Source organism: Olea europaea, unplaced genomic scaffold (assembly GCF_002742605.1).
Source record: "Olea europaea var. sylvestris unplaced genomic scaffold, O_europaea_v1 scaffold969, whole genome shotgun sequence".
Lineage (NCBI taxonomy): Eukaryota > Viridiplantae > Streptophyta > Magnoliopsida > Lamiales > Oleaceae > Olea > Olea europaea.
Window position 1 is genome coordinate 299,861 of NW_019268191.1, and position 6,000 is coordinate 305,860.

A 6,000-nucleotide genomic window follows, 5' to 3' on the forward strand; every position below is an offset into this window, starting at 1 on the left:
GGAAATAGATTTAGAGTCTCAATCCTATAACCTGATTGAGATTCGAATCCGATAATCAGTTAACTAAATGAATCAAATATGGATATAGGTCATCCCGATCCGATTTATTGTAATAATATATTATATTTTTTATATTATCGCATAATGTATGACAGTTTCCATTTTGAAAATTGTATTATACACATAATTTTTAAATAATAAATAGTATTATATAATAGTATTTTTTAATTGAAAATTTTGAAGAGATTTAATTTTTTATTAATTAAAATAAAACTAATAATTAATATATTGATTACAACATAAAAAACTAACAATTAATATGTCCAAAATAATTTACTTTGTTCAAATTGTTTATAATTAAAATCTTATTGATGCTATGATTTTTTAATGAAAATAATAAACACTTAGAATTAATAAATGATTATGATTAATATCCCACATTGAAAAATCACTAAATCATTGAAAGAGGATAATCCTTTAAAAAGTTAGTATCCCACATTGGAACATCTCCAAAACATTTCAAGTGAAGTCTCTTTTAAATAGGAGTTAAAATGAGCGTCACTTGGATAAAAAATTTGATTTGAGCCTTTTAATATAATAAGTGAGCCCATCAAAATAGTCCAAATATTTTTTAAAATAAATAAATAATTAAAATCTTGTTGAGGCTATGATTTTTAATAAAAAAATAAATAAAATTTTTATTTTTATAATTTTTTCAAGTTCGTATCATGTTATCGGATATCCGATAACATAGCTAATCGCATTTGTATTTAACATCATATTCCCGTTCTTTCAAATCTGCACTTTTTCAAATCCAGAAAACAAATGGGATTCCTCTTGAGTGAGAATGAAGAAGAAAAGAGAGAGCCTTTTCAATGCAAGACTGCCATTCACTCCACTCCGACCCTAATGGCCTTGTCAAGGCCACAAGTCGATTCGGAACGAATTGATGCCCGGCAAAGTAGTTCTGCTTGACTGTCCAGCCGACTAAGATACCTAAGCCCAAAATCCTGTATTGCCATAGATTTCACTTGACCTTCCTTTCCCAGGCCCGCGGGTTGGTACGACAACAGAGATTCTTCCAACTTCTCTCTCAGGAGACGGTTAGGATAACAAACTTGAAACGCGGAGCCCAAGCGGCCGGTGAGCCTCATTTATTATGAAATTTTTTTCCACAAGTCCAAGTCTCATCTTTTTTCTAAGGACATTTTCAATGCTTGCTTGAGCGGCGGCTTCAGCTCGTTCTTTCTAGACGAGAGGCCAACAAGTGGATTGAATCTTTTTCAGTCTTCTTCCTGCCAGTAAAGATTCCTGTCACCGTGAAAACAAAGAGAAAAAATGAAGGTTGAGTTGATTTTCGAAGAGACCAAATGCTCGAGCAAGAGCAGAGAGGGAGGCAGCACATGAGGCCGTCACCCAAAAACTTTCAGAGTTGAATGACCCACAGGGCTTGTGATATCGTAGAGAGCCATCGTCGGTCAAGTATAGCTTGGCGAGGCTGGTAACAGATCAGATCGGATGATTATTCTTAACGGATCAGATCGGATTTGAATCCGATCCATTGACAGCCCTCTCATACTTTACCTTACATACCCCTTGCTCATCAATTCCTTCACTCAATATCTAATACTAAGTTAGGACAAATAATCCCTTATGGTATCCTTAAAAGATTGAAAGTTATATGACGAAACTGAGATGATATTAATAATGACGTCTGTTAAATCTTAAGATTTTTTATAAGGTTCAAACATGTTGTAATTGTGTCCATAATTGCTTAAATTAATCTTCTCCGAGTTGCATCGGCCCCATCCCATATTCTAAAGCCTCACAGATTGCACACTGACTTTTAATTAGTTAACTGCAACTAATAAATACTGCTTCATTTTCTCCATTCAAATTTGTCTATAGGGGGTTAAATACATTGATGCCCTTAAAGATTAAAAAACTAATTCCTCGGCCCTCTCCCTCCTTAGGAGTCCCCAAGTGCTAAGAAAGAAGGATCAGGCTCACGATTGGGTTCGAGCCTTCATTTAGGGGGTTAAATCCATTGATGCCGTTAAAGATTAAAAAAACTAATACCTTGGCCCTCTCCCTCCTTAGGAGTACTCGTAGTGTAGTTTTGCTCTCATAATCTTCAAAATACATTGCTTATAGAGAGATAAATTCGCGAGTTGTTTGAAAGGAATTGGTTCGATCACACATCTCAAATCCGGATCAATCAAATATTCGGACTTTTATTTTCAAGAGGCCTCTTTCCACTTGGTAAGTCCAGTAGAAATAAGTTATGCATATCTATTTGTTTGTAAATAGAAAATCACTCTATTTGTTTGATATTTTCTTGATGTTTTACAAGTTATTTAGGGTTTGTTTGTTATTGCCTACATATATGACCTCATTCTTTCATTGTAAATAAACTATTATTTTGATAGAGTTAATAAAGTGAGATTAGCTTTCTACTTGTTCTTAATTGAATCAGTTAGAATTTATCAAAGATTTATAATCTTTGTGGCATTCAACATTATAGAAAGGTTCATGATTTCTGTAATTACAAAGTCTAGGTCCATCAATAACTTTGGTGCTTAGAATCAATAAATCATTGGGGTCATGCTTTGAGATCTGATTCTAGCTTTCTTGGAAAAAAAATTTCAATCTTTTGTGGGTTCCAAAATTCATATTGCTACCTGGGCGTGAATCTTCTAAGATTGTAGAGAATGTTTATTACACTAATCACCTCAGAACCATATTGAAAACCCTTTAAAGTAAGTTTTGGGTGAATAGATCCATCCAAAACCAAGAATATCACCATTAATTATCCTTTATTTCATATCATTGGCCGAACAAAGTGAAAGACATTACACTAGCTGTGACACGATGGAAAAAATTACCTACATAGTAGTATGGAGCTAATCTTGAGTAATTTGGCCTTATTCATGATCAATGTTTAGGAGCTAATCTACCAAAGAAGGATGAAATTGGGATAAAAAAAAATGCATTTTTGGGATCAAATTCCACATTTTCGAAATATAAGGGACTAGCTTGCACACATTGAGAGATATGAAGCATTGAATGCAATCAAATTAATGATAGTCGCAAGGAAGGAGTTGAATAAAATTCAAACTTGGGCTTTAAACCAATTGGAGAGGGAATTGAATGGGAATGAAATTCCAATTAAAAATGGAATCATATTTGGAAAAGGAAGCTGGCCGTGGAATTAAAGGAGGGATGCACAGTCAAGATAGAAAACAAAGAGATGTGGAAGATGTAGAGAAGAAAGAACGGACAATAAGGAAGAAAATAAAATTCCAATTATTTTTGTACAAATATGAATTTGTGCAATAATTGTAGAATTTATCATATTCCGTCAATTTATCGAGAGATTTATAATACACAAAGGAAACGAAGAATATTGGTGGGATTTGTGTTGAGAATCAACAATAACTCGGAGAATTTTTATTTTGTTTGTTTAACTCAGAGAATTTCAACATTATGAGTGGCTATAGCTTAGGGTTTTTTATATTTGTTTAATTCCAAGATTTCATGCAACTTTAATAAATGTTAATTATTTACACAGAGATATAATAAGCTGCATATGAGTTGGATTAGAGTTACTCGAGAGAGATCACTAGCTACATTAGGTTAATTCAATTGTTGACATGTATGAAAGAGGCTTAACGATTTGGAATTAGATGAAAGTTAAGTAACCTAAGTGAAACCAAAAATCCTAACGGTACTCATAATTTTCTCAATCGTGTTAATTTGATTTCTTTATTTAATAGTAAAACATTAGTTATAAAACACAATTCCATTTAATAGTTGGTTACGATTTTAATTAAGTTGAAGCTAGGTTAGTTTAAAATTGATAGTATAGTTGTCTCTGTGTCAATGATACTTAGGCTTAATATCCACTTTATCACTTGTCAAGATCCATACACTCACAATCACACAAACACCTTGCATCTCAAAGATCCAAAATCTACATTTTATTCACTCCAAATGGTCTCAATCTCAATCACTATGATAGAGGATTATTGGCCACAACCTAAATGCCATTTTCTGTAAGATTATTGCAAAAAAGGGGTTTCTAGGTGCTTTTCTTGTCAACTTTCTCTCTCCTCAAATGCAAGACAAAGTTACAAAAATTATAGAAAATCATGGAAGTTAGTAGGAGTTGAGGGAAGCGTGGGTATGAATTCTATTCAAACTACTCCTTCCAATCCACTTCGGTAACTTGTGGGTCGGGTCACTCCACTTGGGCGACCCACAACCTCTATTTTCCAGCAGTTACATTCCTTGCTCAAGAAAGACAATATTCTTTAGAACTCTTCAATCCATCTTTAATCGTGAGAGTCAGAAGATCTAGTACACTTCAGTTAATTTTAGATATGCAAATGAACATTGGGATCACACATCATTTATATAATATGCTATTTTCATGTGACTATACAATGATTATGAAATGTGGAAGAACTCTTTCAAATGACATTCCCTACAACAAATTAACTTAATTTTGCATCACTGTCTATATAGTTTTCAACCATCATAGCTCAATCATCTAGTGGAGATAACCTAACTACTGATTTTTCATATTTACGTTATTGTACTGAGAGGAGGTTGGCTAAACTTTCATCATTTTTCAACTATTCTTCAATGACAATAAGGATTTAAAAATTTAGTGATTATATTTACACCATTAGTTGTGGTTTGGGAGACAACACTATCATTGGTGAAAATTTACCCCCCCCCCCCCCCCCCCCACCAAAATATATTTTGGCTAAAACAAAAGGGAATGTGAACACTGTCACCTACGGAACAATCGAAACCTATTTTCCATCTCTCAGGATCTTGCACATAGTCGACGGCCTCTCTTAACTAAAGGAATAAGATATGCGCGACCAGTGTATGTGCCAACGAATGCCCTAGATCATTAGTTGTGGTTTGGGAGACAACACTATCATTGGTGGTAATTTAACTCCCATTGTAATGCTTAGGGTCATACATACAATACTATATCGTAATGGTCTTAAACAAATGCTTACTAGTAACGTAAGCTACATGACTACTTTGTTCGAAAGTGCATATGACCAAATGCAAGTTGATAACCATGAACCCACATTGGATCCTTTATCTGCCTTCACTTGAGGTAGCCTAGTCCTACACGGACAAATTACTCTAGAAGTGGAACGAGGATAGAAATATAGTTGAAGAAATAATGTGTCAAAATGCAGGTATATAATCTATTCTAACTGTAGACTCATATCTATAGGATTCTTCTAGATTGACAAAACTTATCTAAGTTCATAAATAATGTCTCATAATTTTATAACAATCCCCTTTAATTTCTCATTATTTTGGTTGGCTACAATTTAAAGAAACAATCTTCTTAATATAATTATATTATCTTTCTTATTTACTATTAATTAATTTCTTGAGTTGCAAGGCCTGCTTGCCGTTGAAATTTTGCATCATGAAGGGCACACTACTTTCCGACTACACTTCAGGCTTTGAAAAGAGTTGAGCCACAAGAGAGAAGAGAAAGAAAGTGTTCAAAGAGAAAAGGAAAGTCAAAAGTAAGCTTTTTTGCAAAACAGTATATCGCTAAAGTATCATCACTCTTACCGTTAGATGATATGCTTGATGAGTTGCATGGATCATGTATATTTTTAATAAAATAGATCTTAAAATTTGATATTGTCAAATTAGGATGGAAGAAGAAGATGACTGGAAAATGGCTTTAAGACTAATATGGATTGTATAAGTGGTTAGTTTTGCCATTTTAGTTACTAATAGTGCTCCTAGTACTTTAATGAGATTAATGAACAATGGTTTTGTATACGGTAAATTCGTAGGAGTTTAGAAAAGCATATTTAGCATTTAAGATGTGTGCTTGTTGTTTTGAAGAAAAGACAACTTTATGCTAGCTTTAAAAGGTACATTTTGCATGAAAAAGGTTGTTTTCTTGGCTATGTTTTCAGAGAACAAAAAAATATTGAAGTTGATGAA